The sequence below is a fragment of the Cyprinodon variegatus genome, unplaced genomic scaffold (genome assembly GCF_000732505.1).
Source record: "Cyprinodon variegatus isolate N-32 unplaced genomic scaffold, C_variegatus-1.0 Scaffold323, whole genome shotgun sequence".
Lineage (NCBI taxonomy): Eukaryota > Metazoa > Chordata > Actinopteri > Cyprinodontiformes > Cyprinodontidae > Cyprinodon > Cyprinodon variegatus.
Genome location: NW_015150776.1, coordinates 481,149 through 492,210, shown reverse-complemented (window position 1 = coordinate 492,210; position 11,062 = coordinate 481,149).

Below are 11,062 nucleotides of genomic sequence, written 5' to 3'. Positions count from 1 at the left end.
TATATATATATATATATATATATATATATATAGTCCCAAATTTAATAGCTAGTTTTGCACATTTTTGTAGTGGACTAAACACACAACCCTGAGGGCTCCTTGTGCTCACTGTGTTGCAGACAGGTATGTTATTTCAAATTAGGAATGGTTCCCAGGGAGGGAATTTTTTTAGAATCAAAACAAGTAGCAGCGTTCAGAAGGCTACATTTACAAGAATTTAAATTTAGTTAATGCACAGAGTCGTACTGTAAACATGTATGTATTTTGAGAATTATTCCATGCATGTGTAGGGCGAGGTAATGCTGCCAAAAAACAAAAACAAAGACATGAGAAGAAGGAAGAACTGCAGCATAAAAAGAATGATTGTAAAGGAGAGACAAGAGGCATTTGTGTGGACCAACAACAGAGGAGCAAAATGTTTAGGTGTGAAAATCCATAATAAATTGAATGGCTTCTGAAACATAGATTGATTCTACAGTATATTAGGATTGCAGCTCAGAAGTCCACCGTTGTCTGTTTCAGGGTATGGATACAATATCAACAGTGTGGCATTCTAGGCTGGCTTGCAAGAGCAAGCTTGCCAGTTTGTAGCCAGTAATGAATATTGCTAACAGGTTTCCACACACAGATGATCACGCGGGTTGCTTCAAACGTTCCCATTCTGGAAAATAGTCTCAAATGTAGCTTTATTTTGGACAGGACACTCTATCAGAGCAAGAACTTTTTCAGATATACCTAAATCTTCAGCTGTGGTAATGAAGGGCTAATTTAGTATTATTATTATTGTTAATATTATTAATTTGTTTTACCACAAGTTCACTGTATGCCCAATTTGCTTCAGTTTTTGTGGGAACAGGTTTTGCAGGGAAAGGTCAAGTCATTTAAAAAATTGTTCTCACAAAGAACCTATTCTGTATCATTCACACACATGCATGCATATATGTGCACTCATTTCCTCTGTGACTTTGACAGCCCTTGGTATTTGAACAGATGTGGGCAGACTAAGTGTGGGTAGATCTCCCCTCCTTTCTGACCTGAAGGTGCACTTCCTGCTCCGAAAGCTAACACCCAAAGAGAACAATCATAGTCTGTGCCTCCTGAACACACAGTCACACATACGATGTGTTCAAAAAGTGGCAGTCAAAGTCACATATTAGGCTGCTATGCGAGCCATAAAGACACATATACATAGTTGTTCACAAAGACACTAGTTTGTGTATACTTTTGATGACCTGGAAGTAAGAGGCAACCAGTGTTACTCTTACAGGATGTTCATCTCACATTTCATTGATTTTATTCTTTTTTAAGATTTATTCTTGGGATTTTTGAATCTTCCGTTGTGCTGATTTCAAATACAGGGACTAAACCAGTTTTTTTTGGCTTCTTTTAAATGTCAAAGGAAGTTCTTAGATGCAGACACAGTTCAGCTTTCTTCTACCTTATCCAGAGACAAATTGCACTTTGCCAGCCAAAAGAGCAAAGAAAACTAAAGCGGTCGAGGCTGCACTTTTTGGACAAATGTACCCACTCAGGTCAGTGGAGCTCTCTCCTTGCTCCTAAGTAGCCACACATCAATGCATTTCTAAGTAAGTATATGAGGAAGAGTTTGGGATTTTTCATTCTTATCATGATGTCATCAGATTACAGGTGGCTGAAGACGGAGAGATGGAGAGAGATGGAGATCGAGAGCTCTCAGTGGAGCAAAAGAAACACAGAAGAGTGAGAAGGATAAAACTAACATTAAAGTGATTGAAAGATAGAAGGAAATTTTTTTCAATCTATTTAAAGGAGGCTCTTAAATGTAAGTTAAGCTACTGCTGATTAAATTAGGTTACTTTATTCTTTAAGTTGTGTAAACGAGACCTATGATCTCCTTTATAGACAAAAAGCAAGTAGGATTTATTGGACAACACTTTTTTATTGATATGAAATTATTTTTCTGCTTGACATTTAAATTCAAATGTTAATGATGCAATTATACTGTGAAATGCAAGGATTTTGATGCCGTACACATAATAAAGTATTCATAGTAGTTTTACACTTAAATATTTAATTAGTAGCGTTTTCCTCCAGTGTTGTGTTAGAAGCCCAGTTTTCTTATGAACAAAATTTGCATAATGACTCATTATTTTCTATTTCTACAGCAGTGAGAGTCTGTTATTTTGACATCACACTGAATCTTTGATGTATAAAAAAGATTTTGGTGTATATGGCTGACTCATCTGATCAAATATGTAATTCTCTTGTCAGATTAAAATTAAATGATTGCAATAATATAAATAGATTATAAAAATGACATTATGACATATTTTAGTACAAATAGGCATTTACTACAATAACTATGATTATAATAATTATTATTTAATCAAGAGTGAAATATATCATATGGTAACATGTGCATACACCTTAGAAAAAACATGGTTGCATCCCTGGCTGCAGTTGCAGACATTTACCTCATCACTAACATATTATTATTATTATAACATTTTATTTCATGTATTTCTTTTTAAGAAAATTTTTTTCATCACATCTTTTCTATTTGAATTATTCATAAGTCTAGAAAAATAATGCTTTATTAATTAAAAATTTTTTGCTTTGTCATATTATAATCTATTGCTAAGTTTATTTTTTCTTAAATCTTAGTAGGATATTCTTTAGTAAATATTAATTGTATAATGATGAATTTTAGTGAAATCAAATTCTTGAATGCTACTTTTAAGAGTTACCCTAATTGTTCATATTTTTGTTTTAATTATCAGGAAAACAGCCCTATGTTGGGGCTGGTTTAAATGGTGCTGGTGCCTATCTCCAGCTGTCTACGGGCGAGAGGCGGGGTAGAACCTGGACAGGTCGTCAGTCCATCACAGGGCAACACTGAGATAAACAGAACAAACAACTATTCACACCTAAGGAGAATTTAGAGAAGTCAATTAACCTAACAGTTATGTTTTTGGACTGTAGGAGGAAGCCGGAGTACCCGGAGAGTACCCATGCCTGCTTGGGGAGAACATGCAATCTCCATGCAGGAAGACCCTGGGCAAGGAATCAAACCCATAACCTTCTTGCTGCAAAAACAGCAGTGCTACCCACTTTGCCACTGAGCAGCCCAATGTGAGATCAATAAAGTTCAATTTTTATTATTATTATTATTATTATTATTATTATTATTATTATTATTATTATTATTATTATTATTATTATTATTATTATTATTATTATTACTTAGAAAGCAAAAACATTATGAGTGTTCAAAATTGTTACAGATCTAAAGATCTTTTCAAGAGATGCAAAGAAGGAATTAGCATTAGTGTATTATTTTAGTGTGTGACTGAATCCCCAATCCATACTGAAAGATGATTCCAGAGGTTGCAACTAAACCCAGCTGCAATATATAATTTGTGTAGTTTTGCCTTGAAAGTCCCAACAAGCAGAATAAAATGGATACAAAAATCAAATATTTAAAACTCAACTGATTACTTTTTGATAAAATAATACTAATTTTGTAAAAGAAAAAGAATAGCAATACTACCTACTCATCTAGATTGGAGACTATTTTCTGTGGTTAAGTAGTCTCAGAATAATTGCATCGAGAAACGTTCCACAATCACGCTAGTAAATTCTCCAACAATAAAACAAGGCTGTATACAGCTCAGTCCATGGCTATGTTAATGACATTAGCAGAGTAGTTCCTAGAAGAAACCGATTTGCACAGACAATGCCCATGTGTTCTCACATGCATGAGTGCGTGTGAGACTGAAAAATAGATTATCATGACATCACTTTTTCCACAGGAAATCATGTTTCCAAAACCTTGGTTTTCCACTCTTCAGCTACCTTATGCACAACCTATTTCTCTGACTATGCTCTCTCCCCTAACACTTAAACAAAAAAACAAACAAAAAAAAACATCATGTATTCAGTGTTTTAGCAAGCCAAAAGAAAAATGGTAGATTACTGATTTTATGTGCATAAATAACAAAGCTCTATTCACACTTCTTACAGCTCCAAGTAAATATGTTTGTTTAATTTCTGATCTAATTCAATGAAATATAGAAAAAGAAAAGAAAAATCAGACTTTTCATTTGTATTTGTTTATTCAATGGTAAATACACAAAGTCTTATGACAGGAAGGATTTATTACACCTAGAATAGTTTTGTTTGATATGAATCTACAGTAAATGGCCATTTAAATCAATACTTTCAGTTCAATTCTCTTAAAACTATTCATCCTTGATTTCCAACTAGTGGTGTATAATATGTCATGTAAAAGAGGCCAATATCTGTTTTCCACTCATGAAGAAAATCACTCTTATTTTTAGAGAAATGCAGGAGTGATTGTTCTCCCTCATTTGCTATTTCTTCATAACAAGCATTTCATATTTTCTACACCCTGTCCAGGTTTTGAGGCATGCTACTGTCAAAAACACAAATTGTATAAAATATTAGATAGTAATTAGACTTTAGCTTGAGTTTTAAGCCTGCATATTTGAGACTAAAATTGTTTGACTGTTTTTTTGTTTTAATTGCTCTTATGTTGTTAGAGTATTGTACATGGCTTATCATTTAGTTGAATTATGGAGCATATTTAAAAACTCTCCGGGCTTTTTCCAGAAAACTAAATCAATGGAGTGTCAATGTTATCAATTCAATTTAGTTGATTTATATAGAGCCAATTAACAACATGTCACTTTACAAGGACTATAGGAGGGAATAGGCGAATAGAAATAGAATAAAGCAGAAAAATAAAATGTGTTCCCTATGTCCTCCAGCAGTATAAGCCTATTACAGCATAACTTTATAGGAAGCTCAAGATAACTTAAGCCACTCTAACTATAAGCTTTATCAAAAACAAACGTTTTAAGCCAAGCCTTAAAAGTAGACAGGGCATCTACCTCATAAACTCAAACTGGTAAAGTAGTTGGTTGAACAGGAGGGGGAGCCTGAAAAATGAACTATCTACCATTCTTCCTTTTGGACATTCTAGGAACCCCTATCAGTGGGAACGACAATGGGTATAATGATTCATATGCCAATATTTATACAGATTTATTTTATTAAATATGAAACAAATGTAATTATATGGTTATGGGTGTCCTCTTTCTTATCCCTGTGCCAACTATATGAAATCTTACAATGAAAAGGTACTATTGTTTTATGGGGGAAACGTTGCAATGGGGGATTTTGTCAAATGAAGCAAGACAACAACAAAATAAAACAAGCTACTACATAAATAAAGAGCCGTTTCATCAAATCAATGCTTTTAATTTTGACAGATAAGGCGGTGACATTAAGACAGATTGTCTTTTACTCAAGGTCTTTACATTCCTGGTTGGAACAGACCACATATATCTGTAATAAGCTGAAATGGGAAATCAAAGCAGGGCTTTGGTCAGCCTGCAACCACTTGACCATGTAATGGCTGCTTTGGCAGTCCTAGAAGTACTTGAATGATATCTTGTTACTTTGTACAGCTGATTCAGGCGTTCCTTCTCTGTGAAGGTTGAGTTCAAAGTGGGACATGGCAGATGTTGGCGCAAAGTAAAGCAGACAGGAAGGGAGGGTGGAGCAGATTCAGCCAACTGCCTGGTGTCCTGTGCTGAGGCTCCCGACACAGCAACTGATACCTTTTGTACCACTGAGGACGTACTAAACATTTAAGGTGTCTCCAGGGTTGGAATTAAGGAGTGTCCCAAAGGAACCCCAGGTGTATCCTCCAAAAAAAGAAAAATATAAATAATAAAACCAGAAGTAGATTTTTTTTTTTTTTTTTTGTAACAGCTGGAACAGGAAAATAAAGCAATTCATTCACACAAGAAACTGGTACTGACTAAATTAGATGATAATACTGATTCAAAAATGGTATATCTGTCTCCCATTTTGCCCATTTATCCTTTTTGCAAAAGTGAAAACCTTAAGTTTTCTCTAACAATACTTCAAAATACACACTGGAAGAAGCCTATGTTTAGCCAGGGTGCATAGTTCTTTTTATGTAATTTCTTACCTTTACACTTTCATGTTGGCTTTATTTCATGTTTAAGGAATACAATCTAACTTTAAGATAATGGTGGAATAGCATAGTTCACAACTACTTATTGCTACATCTTGATTTAGTACCAATTCATATAAAACTAATACATAGATGGAACATTTGGGTTACTGTTTGATGGACTTGCAGAAAGCAAATATGCTTACAGGAAACTCAACTGGGAAGGAAACATGATTTTGTCTTCTGTAAATAATTACATCTTTGCTACATAACTCTATTGTTGTAGCCAAAAAGAGTTATTTGGGTCAAAAAGCATTCAAGCCAAACCCCAAACTCAGCTAAACTAATAAGATTTCCTTTCTAATCAAATCTGCTTTTGTTATGAGTTGCCCAGGGACAAAGGCCTGTGTTTCTTGGATAGTTTTACTAAGATGTGCAACAAGAAGACAGATCCTCATCCTGGGGAATCCAAAGAAGTTTAGTACAATCCAAAACCTGTTTTAAATTTCATAAAACATTAAATCAGTTCTACCAAGTGGGACTGAGTATAGATTTGAAATAATACCTCGGACTTTCTGAAGATTTTCCGATGAAGTTTGTTTTGTTTTCTGTGTGATTAGCGCTGTACTATATTTCAATCCACATCTTATATTTAACTCTTTTCAGAGGAATGGATATTTCTTTTTCTTGGGCTTGGAATAGGATCAGTGTTTTTGTAAAGGAAGAAAAACGGACAAAAAGTGTAAAAAAAATCTTGAAGTTAATAAATGTCTTTTGACATGATATAGTTGGTCTAAACAGATTTCATCAAAGTGATACAATTAGAATCCTATTTAGTCTACAAATCCAAATAAATAAGTCAACTCAAATATATCTAACAAGGAAACGGCTGTTTGAAGAGACAAACACAAAGCCCCTATCTTATTTTATTCCTCTTTTCCAAAATAAAGCCTACACTTTCAAGCACACATGAGTGACATTCTCATCTCAACTTTCCCAGTGGGTGTTCTGCCCGGGTTGACCTTATTGAAGCAAAGAGCAAAATGTCACCACTTTGTTCTAATCGCACAGCCCCTGCAATGGGAAGGAGCTGATGTGTGGTCAAAACTGAATTTAAATTAAATTACATAAATATGGATTCACTCAATGTGTATTCATGTAAACTGAAATTAGATGCATTTTTTTCTAAATTAATTTCACTACATAGTTTGCCTAAATGGTTTGCAACTGAATTGATTTACTTTAAAAATGTATTTGTTGAAAATTAAATTTGCCCATGTTTACTTTCAGTTGTGTAATTTCATTTTGAATTTAATTTATTTTGTGTGTCAGATCACATCAGGTTACTTTTTTTTTATTTTACAATATTTTGAGCTGTGTCAGGGTTCTGCCCACTGTTTTGTTTTATTTTTAGTGTCTGTGTAATTGTTTTCTAGCAGTGATGTGTTATTGCATTACTCTCTATTGCCCCCTTTCATTTGTTTCCTTTCCCTTTGGCTTCCTTCTAGCTAGTTCTATTCACACCTGCTCCATATCAGCTCATTAGCCCATCCTTTATTCTGTTCCCTATATAAACACCAACTCTGCTGTTCTTGTTCTTGTGTGTTTTTCCTGACATTTTTTGGGTTTTCATTATTTTGGATTTTTCCTCCTATTGTCTCTGGATCTTAATTAAATGAGCAAAACTCATCTCTGAATTTGGTTCCTCAAAAATCTCCATCAAGCCCTAACAAGCTGAATCACAGGGGTATAGATGTGATTGATAGATGTAAATAATAACATCAAATTATCAAGAGTAAGAATTATAGTATATAAAAAAAAAAAAACTTAGTGTGCAGAGTGTGAAGTTACCCCATTGATCTTCGTCATAGTGAATGACAACACGCTCCAGTGCTTCAGCTCAAAATGTGGTAAAAATAATAACATTTGTTAAAATATAAAGTAGTTGCGACATAAAAAACTCATACCTTATACTTAGTCAGTTCTTCAACAAATTTGACCCAGTGGGTCCCAAGAGGATGCTGCTGTATCAGGCAGCAATCAACAACTAAACTATTCACTGCTGCTCAAATCTTTGGATTTCTTTGGTGCATTGACCCAATTAAAAAGGCCAGGGGTAGACTGTCTTCCATGGAGAGGTGTATGTAGTCAATAAACAATACTTAAGTTTAAAAGTTTGATGACACCTTAAGGAGAAAATTTAGTCATGAAAAAAGCTTTGTTTTGATGAATTTTCAGACACAGATAAGAAAAACACGCAACTTGTTAGTAGACTGAAACATTTCATCAGAAAATTTAAAATGTAAAAATACATTGGTGGTCCGAGGGACTGGTGGCTCCACTGTACAACTGCCTCGCTTCTGTCAGTAAACCCCAGGGCAGCTGTGACTAAAATGTAGCTTACCACCAGCAGTGTGTGCATTAATGGGTGAATGAATGTTGTGTAAATCGCTTTGGTCAAGCCCTCTGACTTGGAAAAAACGCTAAATAAGTACATGCCATTTACCATTTACATGAATGTGGACAGAATGTGGGACTAAAAGGTACTTTTCTTCTAACGAATAAGCATATTAAAAGGACATATTCTTGTTTATGCAACTATGGCTGTATATTTGGCCACTTGCCAATTAATTCTTATAGCCCACCCATTATTAGTTTTTATGTGAAAGAGACATTGTATGGGTTTTTACGGAAAATTATTTTAAAATAGCCATTTAATTTGACCCTTTACGACTAAGGCTACGTTCAAACAGCAACCAGAAATGACCCAAATCCGATTTTTTTGCCCATATGCAACCTGGATCTTATCTTTTCATGGCAGTCTGAACAACACAGATCCGCTTTTTCCAATCCGACCCAGGCCACTTGGCTATGTGGTCCTGATTCCGATACAAATCCGATCTTTTCAAATGCGACCTGTGTGTGAACAGTCAGGTCACAGTCATCCGACCTGCAGGCCGTTAGTAACCGACATATGTCACTATTCTGCTTCTTGCTATACAGAAGCAACAAGCAAAACAAAAACTCTGGCAGATGATAATGTGGAGAGTAGTATTTTTTTAACCATCTTAAAGAGATTGAGGTTTTAAGGTTTGAAAAGATCGCTAGATGCTTCTCCAGCATTCCATCCATGTTTACTTCCGTAAACACGAAGCACGCTGGCTTGTGACGTCATCGTGGCCTCTACATCGCATGCGGGACACTTAAGCTGTAAGAATGCAATGTACACAGGAGATTACATACAAGTTGCATATATTTGGAAATGTGAACGGCAACGTCAAAAAAATCGGATTTCACAAAAAAAATCGGAACTGAGCATCAAGGCCTGCAGAGTGAACGTAGCCTACAACATCATTTGATGAAAGGACTGACACCTCAGTAGTTCAGCGCTAATGCATCTGTAAGCCTGTGGCCTATTTTCCCTGAGAGTACTTTGGGTCAGGACTTCCCGCACTGTTCTGCGTATGTGACGTCAATCAGAATCAGGTTTATTGCCAAGTAGGTTTGCACTTACAATGAATTTGACATGATGTTGATATTGCAGACACATTAGATATATAAATACAGAATACAGAACCTATTGCTATATACAGTATAAAACACAATATACTATATGCAATATATAGTAAATGGCTATATACTATATACACAGTAGACTGTGCATTAGCATCATTTACGTTCATGTTCAATTGAAGTGTTGTTTTCTAGATTGATTTTGGTAATACTCAAAAAGTCACTGGTATCCAGCTCAACAAGAAAATAAATAAATAGAACTTCTTAAGTACTACCTCAAGCTACGAGAATGAGCAGGAGAGTAGTGCACTTCTGTTTTGGCCAAAGCTGGCAGTATCAGTAGAAAACTCCGTACTGCGTCTTTAAGGTTACGATCACTTTTTTAACTTTGGAGCATTGCATGGTGACTTCTTTATCAATGCTGGTTTGCTCAGATAAGACATAAGAATTATTCAAAGTGTGTTTCTGATTGACCATTAAATTTTCACTTTAAAATTGACCTAAATGGATGATGATTCCAGGAGCTGGCTTTCGTAACGAGAAGAGAACAGGGTTAAGTACTGAGTGGTGTTTGGAATCGATATAAAACATGTATTTTTGTTGTGTTTCAATTTTTAAATTTAGCAGAATATCATAAAATCAATCATTCATTTCTCCATGTGCTGTTACACACTTTTTTTTTTTTATAACAGAGCAAATGGTGATGAACTGGCAACCTGCCCAAGATATAGCCCAACTGGATGGATGGATGGATGGATGGATGGATGGATGGATGGATGGATGGATGGATGGATGGATGGATGGATGGATGGATGGATGGATGGATCTTAGAAATGAAATCAAAGTTGTTGTTTTTTTTTTTTTTTTTACCACAATTTATACTTTGAAAACAAGGTTGTCTGTATTTACTCTAGAACTGGTATGAAGTAATTTAGCTTCACCTGTCCATAAAGGTTTCAAATAAAAACATCAACTTGCCTAAATTTTTCTTTATCAGAGTTTTATAATAACTGTTATATTTGATAATAAACTGAATCCCCTTTAAATGTATACCTTCATCTTTAGGGTTTTAAAAAGAAAAAGTATGTTGGTGCATTTGATGTGGAACTGCTGTCATTGATCCTCAAACAAATATAGAAGACTGGGAAAAATGCAATATGCAATAGCCTGGCCTGAGTTGAAGTGATGGAATTAAAACTTCTAAGATGTTACTTTGAGAAAAAAGGACAAGGAGTTCTTTGATTTATCAGGGAAAGGATTGTTTCATCTCTTCCTCCCTTCGTCTTACAGTAAATTATTTCTCTTTTATATTTTGTTATCCCCTCGCAACTTTGTTTTTGTGTGCATGTGTGGGTGTCTATCTGCCATCTGCCATCTATCGCCTTCAAGTCTTTTTGCCTCTGTCAGGATTCTTATAAACTAACTTAATTTAGTTATCTGGCATACATGCAGACAGACTAAACGTTAATCAATGGGTTCTCTGTTAGTTGGTGTACAGTGGTTAGACGTTCTAAGGCTTGTACAACTTCAAAGCTAAAATTAGAGCCTTTCCACAGTCTCCAA